The sequence below is a fragment of the Aegilops tauschii genome, chromosome 2, assembly GCF_002575655.3.
Source record: "Aegilops tauschii subsp. strangulata cultivar AL8/78 chromosome 2, Aet v6.0, whole genome shotgun sequence".
Classification (NCBI taxonomy): Eukaryota; Viridiplantae; Streptophyta; class Magnoliopsida; order Poales; family Poaceae; genus Aegilops; species Aegilops tauschii.
Window position 1 is genome coordinate 487,018,978 of NC_053036.3, and position 23,558 is coordinate 487,042,535.

Below are 23,558 nucleotides of genomic sequence, written 5' to 3' on the forward strand. Positions count from 1 at the left end.
ATATTTTTGTCTAGTTTTCTATAGTATTTATTTGAAAAAAATTGGAACAATTTTTATGCATGCAACGGTTTTCACGTTAGTATGCGGTTTCGTTATACCGTAGGTTCCGGAGGAGGTGACGGAGCCGCGAACTTCGCCGAGCTAGACTCCGACTTCTCCGAACCAGGAAAGCATGTTTGAACCTTTGATATGATGAGTGTTTTGCATGTTTTCTTGAATGGTTTGTGCATGGCATATGAGCATCGGTGAGTGTTACGTTGCATGCAAGGCAACTAACCGTGTGCTTCGAAGTTTCCTGTGATCTTTGATGAGAGATGACCTGATCATGTGGTGACATGAGAGGTAGTAAGATGGTATTATTGTAGCATGCCAGTCTTATGTCATCCGATAAACTCCGACGTTAACGTGGACCGAGCCACGTTACCGTTCTTCCCCTTTCGTGCTGCCACATGTTTTCTGCAAAGAATACGGTTTAGTAAGTTGCTAACCTCTTTCCTTATACACACCAAATAGAGGGGCCGGGATGAGGGTTCCATGGCCCTGGATTAAAGCCAGTCATCCGGTCAGGGGGCATGGGTGTTTCCGGTTGGGACCCAGAGGGGGGCACCCCTTAGAGCGCGCGGTATAAATTTGATCCCATGCTACGCGAGGTTGTAGCCTCCCCGTCTCAAAGTTTTTCTTGAACGTTGCCGAGGGTGATTCCTGGCAACGAAATGTTGAATGGGTGTGTACTGGTTAAATGTGTTTCTCCTAAAACACCGTAAACGGAACTAGTCCCCTGTGACTACTGAAATCCGTTGGCTGTGGTTAAATAGTACAAGCTCTGTAGAGTCAAATCCTTCCGAGTCATCGTGTCCATGGTCAAAGACCGTGGCCAGCATATCCATATCCATGTCAGTCTCCGTGGAAATCTCGGTGAGCAAGCTTGAGTGGTAAACCCGGTTGAATGTTATTCCTGTGGATGGACTAACCTTTTTATTATTTTGTACCTGAGTATTTCCTTGAAATGATTTAACTTCATGAGCTACTGAAATATTGAGTTATGAAATATAAGCCCTTTATGTGATGTCGCTCAGACGTCCGACTGTGGCACTCTTGTCATTTACTTTTGATATAAGCCCTTTATGTGATGTCGCTCAGACGTCCGACTGTGGCACTCTTGTCATTTCCTTTTGATATAAGCCCTTTATGTGATGTCGCTCAGACGTCCGACTGTGGCACACTCGTTATTTACTTTTGATATAAGCCCTTTACGTGATGTCGCTCAGACGTCCGACTGTGGCACGTACTGTCATTTATATTCCATTATAAGCCCTTTATGTGGTGTCGCCTTGACGCCCAACTGCGGCATTGTTATTTTATTTGTATCCTCTCGAGGAGTCATTGAGACACTCGATTGGCATTCAGCATTACATTGGGATTTCGGGAGGACTACCGCCCGACTTCCCTTTTTATTTCCCATGCATTGCTATCTCATTGTCTGAGTGCGCATTATTAATCTGTTCATATGCATCATGTTTGCATTTGTTATATCTTATGTCCAAACTGTCTTGCGAGTACTTTCATAGTACTCACCTGGCTTGTTGATTTGGCCAGATGTTGACGAAGGCGATCTCATGGATGAAGAGTTTGATAGTGAGTCCGACGCCTAGAGGAGTCCCAGTCAGTCCCGTGCGATTCTGGATTTTGGTCACTTGTATTGTATACGCTTCTGCCACCCACAATAAGAATCCTCGAGCCTCACTCCGACGCTCGATGAGCTGTTAGACTCAGGAGTCATGTCACCCACTTCACTGTGACATATCCACCACCGCTTTTATTGTGAGTCAGTAGTTATGCCACCATATCCGCCTTTATGTGTAATATCGGCGTGCTTGTAATAAATTGTTGAGCCGTCTCCGCTCAACCTTGTATTATATTTAGTACTCCTGGTTTTTCTTCTGTGATCAAGAAATTGTCTACCAGTAAGAAGGATTCTTCTCTACTGGTCCGTAAACGGGATCGGTTTCTCAATAAATATTTTTATTGGAAAACCGGTCGTGACACCGGTTGTGCTGCCGTGGAGGCCTCACCGCCCCCTACTATTCGCACCGCTGGCCAGGCCCTGCGGCGACGACAGCCTCACACTGCAGCCGAACCAGTGAACCCTCGTACTCCTCTCCGCGCGGGCTTCCACTGTCGCGTCTTCCCCGGCTCCCCGTCGTCCCCTTCCTAGGCCTCGCCGTCGTCCTCCGCCCTGGTGCTCTCAGCGCGGCGTGGTCAACGTGGTCAAGGAACGACTTCCATCGGACGTGGAGTGTACGTGGAGAGGCTGACAGCTGGGTCCACGGCCGCAGCAAGGAAGTGCCTCCTTATTACGCGGAAAATAATGATTCCTCCACCTGACAGCTGGGACCCACCGGACGGGCCACTGTATTTTGCAAAAAAATGTTTCCCCCTGACTGCTGGGACCCACCAGCTACATCTTCGCACACAAGGAAGTGCGTCCGGGCAAAAAAAAATGATTCGCCCCCTGACTGCTGGGACCCACCAGCTACATCTTCGCAGGCAAGGAAGTGCCTGACAGTCGGGACCCACCTGGGCGAAGCGTACGTAGCATTGTCATTCTGGTCGCGAACGTGTACGTACATACTGGTCGATGTAGAGGCGCGCACGTGTCATAGTAGAGGCGCGCACGTAGCATGTACATGTACGTATAGCGGCCGGTGTGCAAGAAAGAAAATACGGCCACGTACGTACATACGGGCAGGGTCTCGAACGCCTACTCGCGCATACGTACGGCCAGGGCTCGTGTACATGGCTGGGTCGGAACGGAGAAACAGCGTCGTCGTCGTGTTCATGGGGAGCCAACCGACTAGGTCGGAACGGAATGCGTCGTCGTGTTCATCGGGAGGGCTTGGACGGAACAGCCGATGGAGATGAGGCCTGGCGTACCGCAGAACGGAGGAAACGGCCTTGTGTTCGACCGGCCACGTTTGAAACGGGATCCTGTTCATCGGGAGGGGTCTGGCGTACCGCAAAACGGAGGAAACGGACCTCCTACGGTCGAAACGGGGGTCCTGTTGATCGGGAGGGGTGTGGCGTACCGCAAAACGGAGGAAACGGACTTGTGTTGGAGCACTACGGTCGAAACGGGGGTCCTGTTCATCGGGAGGGGTGTGGCGTACCGCAAAACGGGACTCCACGGGACACTGTTCATCTCCACCGTCGACCCCCTCCCGCCTCCACGGGCTAGTGTTCATCCACCGTCGACCTCCTCCAGCCTCCACCTGCGACTGTTCATCCACAGGCTCCTGTTCATCCGGCCTCCACCACGCGCTACTCAACCGGCTACTGTTCAACCAGCCCTCTCCACGGGCTCCTGTTCAACCACCCCTCCACGGGCTACTGTTCATCCAGCCCTCCACCGTCTACTGTTCATTCTGCCCTCCACGGGATGGTCCTGTTCATCCTGCCCTCCACGGGGTCCTGTTCATCCAGCCCCAACCGGCTCGATCGATCAGGGTCCTATTCATCCAGAGGCAACACCACGGGGTCCTGTTCATCCACACCCACTGGGAACTGTTCATCCAAACCCCCCCCAGCAACGCTCACTGTTCATCCAAAGGCAGCATCGATCGGCTTCAGTTAGCAGCAGTAGCGAAGGAATCGCTCGATCGGGTTCAGTTAACAGCCATCGATCGATCGCACGGGTTCAGTAACGTGTAGCCTGCAGTGCAATTACTCAGGTTCAGTTAGAGTCCAACGCCTCGCTCGGGTTTAGTTAGAGCCAACGCCTCGCACACACGCGTGTACGTGTACGAGAGAAACGTGCATCGCTCAGCCCCCGACCTCCCACCGTAACCGGGAACTCCCCGAAATTTTCCTCGCCCTCGCTTCTACCACGGTTTTTTCCGTCATGGACGGCCCAAAGAATGTCATGCAGCTGCGTCTCCGGCCCGCCCAGGACGAAAAGCCCATTTTCTGTCATGATTTTTTATCATAGAAGTAGGAGCCCACCACATCTATGATGATACCGGTTTTTGTCACAATTATCGTCATAGAAGTGTCATATGTATGACAGAAAAAAAATTCATTCGGCCCAAAATGTCACGGATGTGTCTTTTTTTGTAGTGTAATAAACGGAGCGGTGGAAAGTTGCATGGCAATATATCTCGGAATGGCTATGGAAATGCCATGATAGGTAGGTATGGTGGCTGTTTTGAGGAAGGTTTATGGTGGGTGTATGATACCGGTGAAAAGTGTGCGGTATTAGAGAGGCTAGCAATGGTGGAAGAAAGAAGGGTACGTATAATCCATGGACTCAACATTAGTCATAAAGAACTCATATACTTATTGCAAAAATCTACAAGTTATCAAAGCAAAGTATTACGCGCATGCTCCTAGGGGGATAGATTGGTAGGAAAAGACCATCGCTCGTCCCCGACCGCCACTCATAAGGAAGACAATCAATAAATAAATTATGCTCCGACTTCATCACATAACGGTTCACCATACGTGCATGCTACGGGAATCACAAACTTTAATGCAAGTATCTCTCAAATTCACAAATACTCAACTAGCATGACTCTAATATCACCATCTTTATATCTCAAAACAATTATCAAGCATCAAACTTTTCATAGTATTCAACACACTCATAAGAATTCTTACAAATCTTGTATGCCTAGCATATTAGGATTATTTAAGCAAATTACCATGCTATTTAAGACTCTCAAAATAATCTAAGTGAAGCATGAGAGATCAATAGTTTCTATAAAACAAATCCACCACCGTGCTCTAAAAGATATAAGTGAAGTACTAGAGCAAAACTATATAACTCAAAAGATATAAGCGAAGCACATAGAGTATTCTAACAAATTCCAAATCATGTATGGCTCTCTCAAAAGGTGTGTACAGCAAGGATAATTGTGGTAAACTAAAAAGCAAAGACTCAAATCATACAAGACGCTCCAAGCAAAACACATATCATGTGGTGAATAAAAATATAGCTCCAAGTAAAGTTACCGATGGAAGTAGACGAAAGAGGGGATGCCTTCCGGGGCATCCCCAAGCTTTGGCTTTATGGTGTCCTTAGATTATCTTGGGGGTGTCATGGTCATCCCCAAACTTAGGCTCTTTCCACTCCTTGTTCCATAATCCATCAAAATCTTTCACTCAAAACTTGAAAACTTCACAACACAAAACTCAACAGAAAATCTCGTGAGCTCCGTTAGCGAAAAAAAAAGACTACTTCAAGGTACTGTAATGAACTCATTCTTTATTTATATTGGTGTTAAACCTACTGTATTCTAACTTCTCTATGGTTTATAAACTATTTTACTAGTCATAGATTCATCAAAATAAGCAAACAACACACGAAAAACAGAATCTGTCAAAAACAGAACAGTCTGTAGTAATCTGTAACTAACACAAACTTCTAGAACTCCAAAAAATCAGCCAAAATAGTACGACCTAGACAATTTGTTTATTGATCAGCAGCAATTGGAATCACTATTTTATCACGTTCTGGTGATTTTTAACAATTGTTTTCGTGAACAGAAAGTTTTTGGAAATGACAGCAAGATCAAATAACTATCATCCAAGAAGATCCTATAGGTTTAACTTGGCACAAACACTAATTGAAACATAAAAACACATCTAACCAGAGTCTAAAACAAATATTTATTCCTAAACAGAATCAAAAAGCAAAAAAACTAAAAATAAAATTGGGTTGCCTCCCAACAAGCGCTATCATTTAACGCCCCTAGCTAGGTATAAAAGCAAGGATAGATCTAGGTATTGCCATCTTTGGTAGGCAATCCATAAGTGGCTCTCATAATAGATTCATATGGTAATTTTATTTTCTTCCTAGGGAAGTGTTCCATGCCTTTCTTTAATGGAAATTGGAATATAATATTCCCTTCCTTCATATCAATAATTGCACCAATCGTTCTAAGGAAAGGTCTACCAAGAATAATAGGACATGAAGGATTGCAATCTATGTCGAGAACAATAAAATCTATGGGCACATAGTTCCTATTTGCAACCATAAGAACATCATTAATTATTCCCATAGGTTTCTTAATAGTGGAATCCACAAGGTGCAAGTTTAGAGAGCAATCATCAAAATCACGGAAATCTAGCAAATCGCACAAAGTTTTGGGAATAGTGGAAACACTAGCACCCAAATCACATAAAGCATAGAACTCATGATCCTTAATTTTAATTTTAATAGTAGGTTCCCACGCATCATAAAGTTTTCTAGGGATAGAAACTTCCAACTCAAGTTTTTCTTCATAAGATTGCATCAAGGCATCAACGATATGTTTGGTAAAAGCTTTATTTTGGCTATAAGCATGAGGAGAATTTAGCACGGATTGCAACAAGGAAATACAATCTATCAAAGAGCAATTATCATAATTAAATTCCTTGAAATCCAAAATAGTGGGTGTATTAACATCTAATGTTTTGATTTCTTCAATCCCACTTATATCAATTTTAGCATCAAGATCTAAAAACTCCGAATTTTTGGAACGCCTTCTAGGTAGAGGTGGATCATATTCAGTCTCATCATTATCAAGATTCATATTGCAAAACAAAGATTTAATAGGGGACACATCAATAACTTTTAGATCTTCATCTTTATTTTCATAGAAATTCGAAGAACACGCTTTCATAAAGCAATCTTTCTTAGCACGCATCCTAGAGGTTCTTTCTTTGCACTCATCAATGGAAATTCTCATGGCTTTGAGAGACTCATTGATATCATGCTTAGGAGGAATAGATCTAAATATTAAAGAATCAACATCAAGAGAAATTCTATCAATGTTCCTAGCCAATTCATCAACTTTAAGCAATTTCTCTTCAAGCAAAGCATTGAAATTCTTTTGCGAATTCATAAACTCTTTAACACTAGTCTCAAATTCAGAGGGCATCTTATTAAAATTTCCGTAAGAGTTGTTGTAGGAATTACCATAATTATTAGAGGAATTGCTAGGATAAGGCCTAGGATTAAAGTTTCCTCTATACGCGTTGTTACCAAAATTATTCCTACCAACAAAATCCACATCCATAGATTCATTATTATTCTCAATCAAAGTAGACAAAGGCATATCATTAGGATCAGAAGAAACACTCTTAGTAGCAAATAATTTCATAAGTCCATCCATCTTTCCACTCAAAACATTAATTTCTTCTATCGCATGCACTTTTTTATTAGTAGATCTTTCAGTGTGCCATTGAGAATAATTAACCATAATATTATCTAGGAGTTTAGTAGCTTCTCCTAAAGTGATTTCCATAAAAGTGCCTCCCGCGGCCGAATCTAAAAGATTTCTAGAAGCAAAATTCAATCTGGCATAAAAAATTTGTATAATCATCCAGAAATTCAAACCATGAGTAGGGCAATTACGTATCATTAATTTCATTCTCTCCCAAGCTTGTGCAACATGTTCATGATCAAGTTGCTTAAAATTCATAATATCGTTTCTTAGAGAGATGATCTTAGCGGGAGGAAAATACTTAGAGATAAAAGCATCTTTGCACTTATTCCATGAATCAATACTATTTTTAGGCAAAGACGAAAACCAAGCTTTAGCACGATCTCTAAGCGAAAAAGGAAATAGCTTCAATTTAACAATATCATTATCAACATCTTTCTTCTTTTGCATATCACACAAATCAACGAAGCTATTTAGATGAGTAGCGGCATCTTCACTAGGAAGGCCGGCGAATTGATCTTTCATGACAAGATTCAACAAAGCAGCATTGATTTCACAAGATTCAGTATTGGTAAGAGGAGCAATCGGAGTGCTAAGGAAATCATTATTGTTGGTATTGATAAAGTCACATAATTTGGTATTATCTTGAGCCATCGTGACAAACAAGCAATCCAACACATGAGCAAACAAAATTCAAGCGAAAAAGAGGCAAACGGGCAAGAGAGGGCTAATAAAATGGCAAGGGTGAAGTGGGGGAGAGGAAAACAAGAGGCAAATGGCAAATAATGTAATGCGGGAGATAAGGGTTTGTGATGGGTACTTGGTATGTTGACTTTTGCGTAGACCTCCCCGGCAACGGCGCCAGAAATCCTTCTTGCTACCTCTTGAGCACTGCGTTGGTTTTCCCTTGAAGAGGAAAGGGTGATGCAGCAAAGTAGCGTAAGTATTTCCCTCAGTTTTTGAGAACCAAGGTATCAATCCAGTAGGAGGCTACGCGCGAGTCCCTCGCACCTACACAAAACAAATAAATCCTCGCAACCAACGCGATAAGGGGTTGTCAATCCCTTCACGGTCACTTACGAGAGTGAGATCTAATAGATATGATAGCATAATATTTTTGGTATTTTTTATGATAAAGATGCAAACTAAAATAAAAGCAAAATAAAAAGCAAGGAAATAACTAAGTATTGGAAGATTAATATGATGAAGATAGACCCGGGGGCCATAGGTTTCACTAGTGGCTTCTCTCGAGAGCATAAGTATTTCACGGTGGGTGAACAAATTACTGTTGAGCAATTGACAGAATTGAGCATAGTTATGAGAATATCTAGGTATGATCATGTATATAGGCATCACATCCGAGACAAGTAGACCGACTCCTGCCTGCATCTACTACTATTACTCCACTCATCGACCGCTATCCAGCATGCATCTAGAGTATTAAGTTCATAAAAACAGAGTAACGCCTTAAGCAAGATGACATGATGTAGAGGGATAAATTCATGCAATATGATAAAAAAAACCATCTTGTTATCCTCGATGGCAACACTACAATACGTGCCTTGCTGCCCCTACTGTCACTTGGAAAGGACACCGCAAGATTGAACCCAAAGCTAAGCACTTCTCCCATTGCAAGAAAGATCAATCTAGTAGGCCAAACCAAACTGATAATTCGAAGAGACTTGCAAAGATAACCAATCATACATAAAAGAATTCAGAGAAGATTCAAATATTGTTCATAGATAATCTTGATCATAAACCCACAATTCATCGGTCTAAACAAACACACCGCAAAAGAAGATTACATCGAATAGATCTCCACGAGAGAGGGGGAGAACATTGTATAGAGATCCAAAAAGAGAGAAGAAGCCATCTAGCTACTAACTATGGACCCGAAGGTCTGAAGTAAACTACTCACACTTCATCGCTATGGTGATGATGTAGAAGCCCTCCGTGATCGATGCCCCCTCCGGCGGAGCTCCGGAACAGGCCCCAAGATGGGATCTCGTGGGTACAGAAGGTTGCAGCGGTGGAATTAGGTTTTTGGCTCCGTATCTGATCGTTTGGGGGTACGTAGGTATATATAGGAGGAAGGAGTACGTCGGTGGAGCAACAGGGGGCCCACGAGGGTGGAGGGCGCGCCCTGGGGGGGTAGGCGCGCCCCCTACCTCGTGGCCTCCTCTTTTGTTTCTTGACATAGGGTCCAAGTCTCCTGGATCATATTCTTCCTAAAAATCACGTTCCCGAAGGTTTCATTCCGTTTGGACTCCGTTTGATATTCCTTTTCGACGAAACTCTGAAATAGGCAAAAAACAGCAATTCTGGGCTGGGCCTCTGGTTAATAGGTTAGTCCCAAAAATAATATAAAAGTGAATAATAAAGCCCACTAATGTCCAAAATAGTAGATAATATAGCATGGAGCAATCAAAAATTATAGATACGTTGGAGACGTATCAGGCGGCCAGGAGGACTCCCTCTTTTCCTAGTTGGAGTAGGAGGGGGAAAGGAAGGGAAGGAGAGAGGGGGAAGGAAAGGGGGCGCCGCCCCCCCCCCCCCTCCTTGTCCAATTCGGACTAGAGGGGGAGGGGCACGCGGCCAGCCCTAGCCGCCCCTCCTCTTCTCCACTAAGGCCCAGCTTGGCCCATTAAACTCCCCGGGGGGTTCCGGTAACCCCCCGGTACTCCGGTATATGTCCGAAACTCCCCGAAACCATTCCGGTGTCCGAACATAGTCGTCCAATATATCGATCTTTATGTCTCGGCCATTTTGAGACTCCTCGTCATGTCCGTGATCATATCCAGGACTCCGAACTACCTTCGGTTCATCAAAACACAAAACTCATAATACCGATCGTCATCTAACTTTAAAAGTGCGGACCCTACGGGTTCGAGAACTATGTAGACATGACCGAGACACGTCTCCGGTCAATAACCAATAGCGGAACCTGGATGCTCATATTGGCTCCTACATATTCTATGAAGATCTTTATCGGTCAAACCGCATAACAACATACGTTGTTCCCTTTGTCATCGGTATGTTACTTGCCCGAGATTCGATCGTCGGTATCTCAATACCTAGTTCAATCTCGTTACCGGCAAGTCTCTTTACTCGTTCCGGAATACATCATCCCACAAATAACTCATTAGCCACATTGCTTGCAAGGCTTATAGTGATGTGCATTACCGAGAGGGCCCAGAGATACCTCTCTGACAATCGGAGTGACAAATCCTAATCTCGAAATACGCCAACACAACAAGTACCTTTGGAGACACCTGTAGAGCACCTTTATAATCACCCAGTTACGTTGTGACGTTTGGTAGCACACAAAGTGTTCCTCCGGTAAACGGGAGTTGCATAATCTCATAGTCATAGGAACATGTATAAGTCATGAAGAAAGCAATAGCAGAATACTAAACGATCAAGTGCTAAGCTAACGGAATGGGTCAAGTCAATCACATCATTCTCCTAATGATGTGATCCCGTTAATCAAATGACAACTCATGTCTATGGCTAGGAAACATAACCATCTTTGATCAATGAGCTAGTCAAGTAGAGGCATACTAGTGACACTCTGTTTGTCTATGTATTCACACAAGTATTATGTTTCCGGTTAATACAATTCTAGCATGAATAATAAACATTTATCATGATATGAGGAAATAAATAATAACTTTATTATTGCCTCTAGGGCATATTTCCTTCAGATCATCACGTGAGATGGAGTAGGTTTCAATGGTGAACATCACTATGTTGATCATATCTACTATATGATTCACGCTCGACCTTTCGGTCTCAGTGTTCCGAGGCCATTTCTGCATATGCTAGGCTCGTCAAGTTTAACCCGAGTATTCGGTGTGTGCAAAACTGGCTTGCACCCGTTGTACGTGAACGTAGAGCTTATCACACCCGATCATCACGTGGTGTCTCGGCAAGACGAACTTTCGCAACGATGCATACTCAGGGAGAACACTTATACCTTGAAATTTGGTGAGAGATCATCTTATAATGCTACCGTCGATCTAAGCAAAATAAGATGCATAAAAGATAAACATCACATGCAATCAATATAAGTGATATGATATGGCCATCATCATCTTGTGCCTTTGATCTCCATCTCCAAAGCACCGTCATGATCACTGATGTCTACTACGCAACCTTCTTCTTGTAGACGTTGTTGGGCCTCCAAGTGCAGAGGTTTGTAGGACAGTAGCAAATTTCCCTCAAGTGGATGACCTAAGGTTTATCAATCCGTGGGAGGCATAGGTTGAAGATGGTCTCTCTCAAACAACCCTGCAACCAAATAACAAAGAGTCTCTTGTGTCCCCAACACACCCAATACAATGGTAAGTTGTATAGGTGCACTAGTTCGGCGAAGAGATGGTGATACAAGTGCAATATGGATGATAGATATGAGTTTTTGTAATATGAAAATATAAAAACAGCAAGCTAACTAATAACAAAAGTGAGCACAAATGGTATTGCAATGCTAGGAAACAAGGCCTAGGGTTCATACTTTCACTAGTGCAAGTTCTCTCAACAATAATAACATAATTGGATCATATAACTATCCCTCAACATGCAACAAAGAGTCACTCCAAAGTCACTAATAGTGGAGAACAAACGAAGAGATTATTGTAGGGTACGAAACCACCTCAAAGTTATCCTTTTTGATCGATCTATTCAAGAGTCCGTAGTAAAATAACACGAAGCTATTCTTTCCGTTCGATCTACTATAGAGTTCTTACTAGAATAACACCTTAAGATACAAATCAACCAAAACCCTAATGTCACCTAGATACTCCAATGTCACCTCAAATATCCATGGGTATGATTATACGATATGCATCACATAATCTTAGATTCATCTATTCAACCAACACAAAGTACTTCAAAGAGTGCCCCAAAGTTTCTACCGGAGAGTCAAGACGAAAACGTGTGCCAACCCCTATGCATAAGTTCACGAGGTCACGGAACCCGCAAGTTGATCACCAAAACATACATCAAGTAGATCACGTGAATATCCCATTGTCACCACAGATAAGCACATGCAAGACATACATCAAGTGTTCTCAAATCCTTAAAGATTCAATCCGATAAGATAACTTCAAAGGGAAAACTCAATCCATTACAAGAGAGTAGAGGGGGAGAAACATCATAAGATCCAACTATAATAGCAAAGCTCGCGATACATCAAGGTCGTGCCAAATCAAGAACACGAGAGAGAGAGAGAGAGAGAGAGATCAAACACATAGCTACTGGTACATACCCTCAGCCCCGAGGGTGAACTACTCCCTCCTCGTCATGGAGAGCGTCGAGATGATGAAGATGGCCACCGGTGAGGGATCCCCCCTCCGGCAGGGTGCCAGAACAAGGTCCCGATTGGTTTTTGGTGGCTACAGAGGCTTGCGACGGCGGAACTCCCGATCTATTCTGCTTTCTGGAGGTTTCAGTATTTATAGGATTTTTTGGCGTAGGTCTCACGTCAGGGGGGTCTCCGGGTTGTCCACGAGGCAGGGGCCCACGCCCAGGGGGGTGGGCGTGCCCCCACCCTCGTGGGCAGCCCGGGACTCTTTTGGCCCAACTCTTTTGCTCCGGGGTCTTCTTTTGGTCCATAAAAAATGTCAAAAGTTGGCACGTCAATTGGACTCCGTTTGGTATTCCTTTTCTGTAAAACTCAAAAACAAGGAAAAAATAGAAACTGGCACTGGGCTCTAGGTTAATAGGTTAGTCCCAAAAATCATATAAAAGTGCATAGTAAAGCCCATTAAACATCCAAGATGGATAATATAATAGCATGAATACTTCATAAATTATAGATACGTTGGAGATGTATCAGCATCCCCAAGCTTAATTCCTGCTCATCCTCGAGTAGGTAAATGATAAAAGAAATAATTTATGAAGTGTGAATGCTAGCAGGTGCACAAGTTTGAGCAATGATAATTTCAATCACCTTTTTTAGCATCATCATATGTCATAATAGTAGCTCAACTCATAGAACTTTTCATGATCAAGTAACAAACTATTCACATGTTAAAGTATAGATCATAAACTTTCTTGAAAACTAACAAACTATGTTCTCAGTCATCAAACAATTGCAATTCATCTTATTTTCAGGAAGGGTCTATGTAAGAGCTTTGTTTTAGCAAATCCCACATACTCAACTATCATATAGTCTTCCATGATTGCTACCACTCAAAGCATATTTTTAGAACAAATGGCATCCATCGAACACAGAGAAAGATAGGGGCTTAATGTTTCGCCTCCCAACTTATTTATCATATAGATAATTGTCAACAATAATAATTCATGATCAAATATATTTGAATGGCCATATATGCTTAAATCTTTCTCCACCACATGATGCTTGCCAACTAAAGAGTAGGTTGGAATGAGAAGGAATACTACTGACTCTTGCATAAAAGTAAAAGATAGGCCCTTCGCAGAGGGAAGCAGGGATTTGCAGAGGTGCCAGAGCTCGAAGCAAAAACAGCAATGAAAATAATTTTGAGAGGTATGCTTTCATTATCAACATAACGACCAAGAGTTCCCAATATCTTCCATACTAGATACATTATAGGCGGTTCCCAAACAGAAAGGTAAAGATTTTACTCCCCCTCCACCAACATTCACACTCCACGGCTTGTCCGAAACAACGGGTGCCGTCCAACTATCAACATTCCTGGGGGAGTTTTGTTTAAATTATTTGCGAATTTGTTTTTGATCTTTTGATCATAGGACTGGGCATCCCAGTTACCAGCCATTTTCTCATGAATGATGAGCGGAGTCCACTCATCGTGAGAATAACCCACCTAGCATGGAAGATACTGACAGCCCCTAGTCGCTACATGAGCGATTCGGGCATACAAAACAGATTATTATTTGAAGGTTTAGAGTTTGGCACATGCAAATTTACTTGGAACGGCAGGTAAATACCGCATATAGGTAGATATGGTGGACACTCATGGAAGAAACTTGGTTCAAGGAATTTGGATGCACAAGCAGTATTCCCGCTTAGTACAGATATTTTGGCTAGCAAAGGATTCTAAATAGCAAGCACCACATGTTAGAGGATCCATAACAATATAACTTCTATACAAATATACCCAAGCATAACTCATTATGTTGTCTTCCTTGTCCAACTTCAACTAATTTGCTCAGGTTTGAAAATAATTAATGGGGTTCACAATCATAGAAGATGTCCAAGATAGTATATTTATATGTGAAATCTCTCTTCCTTCAATATTCTTTCATGAATTGTTCAAGTGACCAATACAATGTTTGCTAACCTTCAAAAAATTTACCACCTCTACTTCTTATATGTGAAGGCATTACTCCCCATTGGAAAGGCATATGAAACATATATAATTTCAGATTTATGACATTCAAATCATTCAACCATTTACTCATAGGATATAAGTAAAGCACACAAGTAAATGACAAACTACTCCAAAAAGATATAAGTGAAGATCAATGGGTAGTTAAATAATTGTGTAGCTATGTGAAGACTCTCTATCATTTAAGAATTTCAGATCTTGGGATATTATTCAAACAGCAAGAAAAACAAAATAAAATGACATTTCAAGGATAGCACTCATCATGTGAAGAAGCAAAACCTTAGGCTCAACCGATACTAACCGATAATTGTTGAAGAAGAAAGGTGGGATGCCTACCGGGGCATCCCCAAGCTTAGATGCTTGAGACTTCTTGAAATATTATCTTGGGGTGCCTTGGGCATCCCCAAGCTTGAACTTTTGCGTCTCCTTAATTCCTTTTATATCACGGTTTCCTAAATCTCTAAAGCTTCATCCACACCAAACTCAACAAGAACTCGTGAGATAAGTTAGTATAAACCAATGAAAAAACCTTATCATTCTCTACTGTAGCAAATCACTAAAATTATTATTCAACATTGCATACTAAATGCCTCTGCATATTTAATAGTCCTATCCTCAAATAGAATCATTAAACAAGCAAACATAACAGCAATCTGCCTAAACAGGACAGTCTGTAAAGAATGCAGCAAGATCCATACTTCCCTACCTCCAAAAATTATGAAAGAAAATTCCCACTGTAGTAAATTTATCAGAGCTTATTATGCAAAAGGTTTCAACATTTTATCACATTATGACTTTTCTAGGGAATTTTTGCAACAGCGGTAAACTTTCTGTTTTGAAACATCAACATGTATACTTGCAAAATAAGCATGGTAAAGGCTATCCTTGACATTTTTATTGAAAATAGAGATGCAAAAATTATTCTAAACAACAGCAAGCAAAATAAAAGAAAATAAAATGACGCTCCAAGCAAAACACATATCATGTGGTGAATAAAAATATAGCTCCAGGTAAAGTTACCGATGAACGAAGACGAAAGAGGGGATGCCATCCAGGGCATCCCCAAGCTTAGGCTCTTGGTTGTCCTTGAATATTACCTTGGGGTGCCTTGGTCATCCCCAAGCTTAGGCTCTTGCCACTCCTTATTCCATAGTCCATCGAATCTTTACCCAAAACTTGAAAACTTCACAACACAAAACTCAACAAAAAATCTCATGAGCTCCGTTAGCGAAAGAAAACAAACCACCACTTAAAGGTACTGTAATGAACTCATTCTTTATTTATATTGGTATTATACCTACTGTATTCCAACTTATCTATGGTTCATACCCTCCGATACTACTCATAGATTCATCAAAATAAGCAAACAACACATAGAAAACAGAATCTGTCAAAAACAGAACAGTCTGTAGTAATCTGCATCAAACGCAAACTTCTGGAACTCAGAAAAATCTACCAAAATAGGAAGACCTAGATAATTTGATTATTGATCTACTGCAATTGGAATCAGTATTTTATCACTTTCTGATGATTTTTAACAATTGTTTTCGTGAGCAGAAAGTTTCTGTCTTTTTCAGCAAGATCAGATAACTATCATCCAAGAAGATCCTATAGGTCTTACTTGGCACAAACACTAATTAAAACATAAAACCACATCTAACCAGAGGCTAGATCAAATATTTATTACTAAACAGAACCAAAAGGAAAGAACAAAAATAAAAATTGGGTTGCCTCCCAACAAGCGCTAACGTTTAACGCCCCTAGCTAGGCATGATGATTTCAATGATGCTCGCATAAAAGATAAGAATTGAAACAAAAAGAGAGCATCATGAAGAATATGGCTAGAACATTTAAGTCTAACCCACTTACTATGCATAGGGATTTTGTGAGCAACAATTTATGGGAACAATAATCAACTAGCATAGGAAGGCAAAACAAGCATAACTTTAAAACTTTAAGCACATAGAGAGGAAACTTGATATTATTGCAATTCCTACAAGCATATGTTCTTCCCTCATAGTAATTTTAAGTAGCATCATGAATGAATTCAAAAATATAACCAGCACATAAAGCATTCTTTTCATGATCTACAAGCATACAATTTTTATTACTCTCCACATAAGCAAATTTCTTCTCATGAATAATAGTGGGAGCAAACTCAACAAAATAACTATCATGTGATTGAAAATTAAGATCAAGATGACAAGTTTCATGGTTATCATTATTCTTTAAAGCATATGTGTCATCACAATAATCATCATAAATAGCAGGCATGCTTTCATCATAATAAATTTGCTCATCAAAACTTGGGGGGAAAATATCATCTTCATCAAACATAGCTTCCCCAAGCTTGTGGCTTTGCATATGATTAGCATCATGGATATTCATAGAATTCATACTAACAACATTGCAATCTTGCTCATCATACAAAGATTTAGTGCCAAACATTCTATAGATTTCTTCTTCTAGTACTTGAGCACAATTTTCCTTTCCATCATTTTCACGAAAGACATTAAAAAGATGAAGAATATGAGGCACCATTATTTCCATTTTTTGTAATTTTATTTTATAAACTAAACTAGTGATAAAACAAGAAACAAAAAGATTCGATTGCAAGATCTAAAGATATACCTTCAAGCACTCACCTCCCCGGCAACGGCGCCAGAAAAGAGCTTGATGTCTACTACTCAACCTTCTTCTTGTAGACGTTGTTGGGCCTCCAAGTGTAGAGGTTTGTAGGACAGTAGCAAATTTCCCTCAAGTGGATGACCTAAGGTTTATCAATCCGTGGGAGGCGTAGGTTGAAGAAGGTCTCTCTCAAACAACCCTGCAACCAAATAACAAAGAGTCTCTTGTGTCCCCAACACACCCAATACAATGGTAAGTTGTATAGGTGCACTAGTTCGGCGAAGAGATGGTGATACAAGTGCAATATGGATGATAGATATGAGTTTTTGTAATATGAAAATATAAAAACAGCAAGGTAACTAATAATAAAAGTGAGCACAAACGGTATTGCAATGCTAGGAAACAAGGCCTAGGGTTCATACTTTCACTAGTGCAAGTTCTCTCAACAATAATAACATAATTGGATCATATAACTATCCCTCAACATGCAACAAAGAGTCACTCCAAAGTCACTAATAGCGGAGAACAAACTAAGAGATTATTGTAGGGTACGAAACCACCTCAAAGTTATCCTTTCTGATCGATCTATTCAAGAGTCCGTAGTAAATAACACGAAGCTATTCTTTCGTTCGATCTATTATAGAGTTCGTACTAGAATAACACCTTAAGATACAAATCAACCAAAACCCTAATGTCACCTAGATACTCCAATGTCACCTCAAGTATCCGTGGGTATGATTATACGATATGCATCACACAATCTCAGATTCATCTATTCAACCAACCCAAAGTACTTCAAAGAGTGCCCCAAAGTTTATACCGGAGATTCAAGACGAAAACGTGTGCCAACCCCTATCCATAAGTTCACGAGGTCACGGAACCCGCAAGTTGATCACCAAAACATACATCAAGTAGTCATGTGAATATCCCATTGTCACCACAGATAAGCACATGCAAGACATACATCAAGTGTTCTCAAATCCTTAAAGACTCAATCCGATAAGATAACTTCAAAGGGAAAACTCAATCCATTACAAGTGAGTAGGGGGGGAGAAACATCATAAGATCCAACTATAATAGCAAAGCTCGCGATACATCAAGGTCGTGCCAAAGCAAGAACACGAGAGAGAGAGAGAGAGAGAGAGAGAGAGAGAGATTAAACACATAGCTATTGGTACATACCCTCAGCCCCGAGGGTGAACTACTCCCTCCTCGTCATGGAGAGCACCGGGATGATGAAGATGGCCACCGGTGAGGGATCCCCCCTCCGGCAGGGTGCCGGAACAGGGTCCCGATTGGTTTTTGGTGGCTACAGAGGCTTGCGGCGGCGGAACTCCTGATCTATTATGCTTTCTGGAGGTTTCAGTATTTATAGGATTTTTTGGCGTAGGTCTCACGTCAGGGGGGTCTCCGGGTTGTCCACTGATACGTCTCCGTCGTATCTACTTTTCCAAACACTTTTACCCTTGTTTTGGACTCTAACTTGCATGATTTGAATGGAACTAACCCAGACTGACGCTGTTTTCAGCAGACTTTCCATGGTGTTATTTATGTGCAGAAACAAAAGTTCTCGGAATGACCTGAAACTCCACGGAACGTCTATTTGGAAATAATAAAAAATCCTTGCAAAAGATGAAGACCAGGGGGCCCACACCCTAGCCACGAGGGTGGGGGCACGCCTGCCCCCCTAGGGCGCGCCCCCCTACCTCGTGGGCCCCCTGGAGCTCCTCCGACTTCAACTCCAACTCTATATATTTGCTTACGGGGAGAAAAAATCAGGGAGAAGGATTCATCGCGTTTTACGATATGGAGCCGCCGCCAAGCCCTAAAACCTCTCGGGAGGGCAGATCTGGAGTCCGTTCGGGGCTCCGAAGAGGGGGATTCGTCGCCATCGTCATCATCAACCATCCTCCATCACCAATTTCATGATGCTCACCGCCGTGCGTGAGTAATTCCATCGTAGGCTTGCTGGATGGTGATGGGTTGGATGAGATCTATCATGTAATCGAGTTAGTTTTGTTAGGGTTTGATCCCTAGTATCCACTATGTTCTGAGATTGATGTTGCTATGACTTTGCTATGCTTAATGCTTGTCACTAGGGCCGAGTGCAATGATTTCAGATCTGAACCTATTATGTTTTCATGAATATATGTGAGTTCTTGATCCTATCTTGCAAGTCTATAGTCGCCTACTATGTGTTATGATCCGGCAACCCCGAAGTGACAATAATCGGGACCACTCCCGGTGATGACCATAGTTTGAGGAGTTCATGTATTCACTATGTGTTAATGCTTTGTTCCGGTACTCTATTAAAAGGAGGCTTTAATATCCCTTAGTTTCCATTAGGACCCCGCTGCCACGAGAGGGTAGGACAAAAGATGTCATGCAAGTTCTTTTCCATAAGCACGTATGACTATATTCGGCATGCGTGCCTACATTACATTGATCAATTGGAGCTAGTTCTGTCTCACCCTATGTTATGATTGTTACATGATGAACCGCATCCGGCATAATTCTCCATCACCGATCCAATGCCTACGAGCTTTTTACATATTGTTCTTCGCTTATTTACTTTTCCGTTGCTACTGTTACAATCACTACAAAACACCAAAAATATTACTTTTGCCACTGTTACTTTTATTACCGTTACCACTACTATCATATTACTTTGCTACAAAATACTTTGCTGCAGACACTAAGTTATCCAGGTGTGTTTGAATTGACAACTCAACTGCTAATACTTGAGAATATTCTTTGGCTCCCCTTGTGTCGAATCAATAAATTTGGGTTGAATACTCTACCCTCGAAAACTGTTGCGATCCCCTATACTTGTGGGTTATCAAGACTATTTTCTGGCGCCGTTGCCTGGGAGCATAGCTCTATTCTTTGAGTCACTTGGGATTTATATCTGCTGATCACTATGAAGAACTTGAAAGACGCTAAGACAACAATTTATCCCTCAACTACGAGGGGAGGTAAGGAACTGCCATATAGCTCTACACTTGATTCACCTTCTGTTTTGAGTAAGCTTGCGACACCTAAACCTGCTTCTGCTATTCGTTCTGATATGTCGCATGTTATTGATGATGCCACTTCTGCTATGCATGATACTTATGATGAAACTACTTCTATGCTTGATACTAATGTGCCACTTGGTGAATTTCTTGATGAACAAATTGCTAGGGCTAGAGAGAAAGAAATTATTGAAACTGATTATATTGATGAAAGTGATGATGAAGACTTGCCTGTTATTCCTGAGGGTTATGTTTTTGATAAAGAAGCTACTTTAGCTATTTTTGCTTGCAAAGATAGATATGAACTCAAGAGGTTATTAGCTAAATGGAAGCAGCAATCTCTTAATGATAGAATGAAACCTGACCCTGCTTTTGCTACTTCACCTATCTGTGTTACTGATAAGGATTATGAATTCTCTATTGATCCTGATATAATTACTTTGGTTGAATCTGATCCTTTTCATGGCTATGAATCTGAAACTTTTGTGGCACATCTTACTAAATTAAATGATATAGCCACCCTGTTCACTAATGATGAGAGATCTCGCTACTTCTATATCCTTAAAAAATTTCCGTTCTCATTCAAGGGTGATGCTAGGATATGGTTTAATTCTCTTGATCCTGGTTGTGTGCGTAGTCCCCAGGATATGATTTATTACTTCTCTGCTAAATATTTCCCTGCTCATAAGAAACAAGCTGCTTTGAGGGAAATATACAATTTTGTGCAAATTGAAGAAGAGAGTCTCCCACAAGCTTGGGGGAGACTTCTCAAGTTACTTAATGCTTTGCCTGATCATCCTCTTAAGAAAAATGAAATACTTGATATCTTTTATAATGGACTAACGGATGCTTCCAGAGATTACCTGGATAGTTGTGCTGGTTCTGTTTTCAGGGAAAGAACACCGGATGAAGCTGAAATTCTATTGAATAATATGTTGACAAATGAAAATAATTGGACACTTCCTGAGCCTGCTCCTGCGCCAATTCCTGAGCCTATTCCTAAACCAACTCCGAAGAAGAGAGGTGTTCTATTTCTCAGTCCTAAAGATATGCAAGAGGCAAAGAAATCTATGAAAGAAAAGGGTATAAAAGCTGAAGATGTTAAGAATTTACCTCCTATTGAAGAAATACATGGTCTTAATTTACCGCCTGTTGAAGAAACATATGATCTTAATCCATTACCCATTGAAGAAACTCATGGTCTTGATAACCCAACACAGGTAGTAAAGGAAAATTCTCTCTATAGATATGATAAAGCTGAAATCCCTCCTACTAAAATTGCTAGCCAATGCTTGGATGAGTTTGATAACTTTATGGTTAAGCAAGAAGATTTCAATGCTTATTTTGGTAGACAATTAAAACAAAATGCTTATATGATTGAGCACTTGGGTGATTATATGGCTAATGTTAAAGGTGAACTTAAACTCATTAGCAAACATGCTTCTACGGTTACCCACTCAAGTAGAACAAGTACTTAAGGCTCAAAATGATTTGCTCAATGAAATGAATAGTAAGAAAAATGATTATGCTGTTAGAGTGGCTACTAGAACTGGTAAAATGACTCAGGAATCTTTGTATCCTGAAGGCCACCCTAAGAGAATTGAGCAAGATTCTCAGAGAAATAATATAGATGCACCTAGTCCTTCTAAAAAGAAGAAAAAGAAAAATGATAGGACTTTGCATGCTTCTAGTGAACCTATGGCTGAACCACCTGAGAATCCAAAGATATATCTATTTCTGATGCTGAAACACAATCTGGTAATGAACATGAACCTAATGAAAATGTTAATGATGATGTTCATGATGATGCTCAACCTAGTAATGATAATGATGTAGAAATTGAACCTGTTGTTGATCTTGATAACCCACAATCAAAGAATCAATGTTATGATAAGAGAGACTTTGTTGCTAGGAAACGTGGTAAAGAAAGAGAACCTTGGGTTTAGAAACCCATGCCTTTTCCTCCCAAACCATGCAAGAAAAAGGATGATGAGGATTTTGAGCGCTTTGCTGAAATGATTAGACCTATCTTCTTGCGTATGCGATTAACTGATATGCTCAAAATGAATCCTTATGCTAAGTATATGAAAGATATTGTTACAAATAAAAGAAAGATACCGGAAGCTGAGATTTCCACCATGCTTGCTAATTATACTTTTAAGGGTGGAATACCTAATAAACTTGGAGATCCAGGAGTACCCACTATACCATGCTCCATTAAAAGAAACTATGTTAAAACTGCTTTATGTGATCTTGGAGCCGGTGTTAGTGTTATGCCTCTCTCTTTATATCGTAGACTTGATTTGAATAAGTTGACACCTACTGAAATATCTTTGCAAATGGCTGATAAATCAACTGCTATACCTGTCGGTATTTGTGAGGATGTGCCTGTTGTGGTTGCAAACGTTACTATTTTAATGGACTTTGTTATTCTTGATATTCCTTAAGACAATAGTATGTCTATTATTCTTGGAAGACCCTTTTTGAATACTGCAGGGGCTGTTATTGATTGCAACAAAGGCAACGTCACTTTTCATGTTAATGGTAACGAACATACGATACACTTTCCGAGGAAACAACCTCAAGTTCATAGTATCAATTCTATTGGAAAAATTCCATCGATTATTTTTGGAGGTTTTGAATTTCCTCTTCCTACTGTCAAGAAGAAATATGATATTCTTATTATAGGGGATGTGCATATCCCCGTTGAGGTAACATAGTGTTATTCGAAATTTCTCCGGTTCCATGTTATTCGGAATGAGTTTGTTAACAAGACCTGATCAATCTTGTTAGTGGATTCCTTTTGATGAGCATGAGATGGATGAAACTAGAAGGCACAACCTTCTGTACCCTCTTTCTACTTTCTGTTATTTAGTTGAATAAATTAAAAATAGTATTTTCCTGTCTGTTTTCTGATTTATCCGTGCAATATAAAAATACCTCGAAAATAAAAGTTCTCCAAATGCCCTGAAAATGGAATATGATTTTTTCTAGAATTTTTGAGAATATCTGGCACTGAGAACACAGCAGGAGGGGCAAGCACCTGGCCATGAGGGTGGAGGGCGCGCCCTACCCCCCTGGGCGCGCCCCCCTGCCTCCTGGGCCCACAGTGGCTCCCCTCCACTTATTCCTGCACCCACACACTTCTTCCTCCCAAAAAAATCACCATCCAGCTCAAGCACGAGTTCTAGCTCATTTTGCTGCGATTTTCGATCTCCTTGCTCAAAGCACCTCTCACAAAACTGCTTGGGGGATGGTTCCTTGGTATGTGACTCCTCCATTGGTCCAATTAGTTTTTCTTTTAGTGTTTTATTCATTGCAAATTTGTGCTGCCTAGGTAACCATGTTCTTGAGCTTGCATGTCAAATTTATATGGTTCC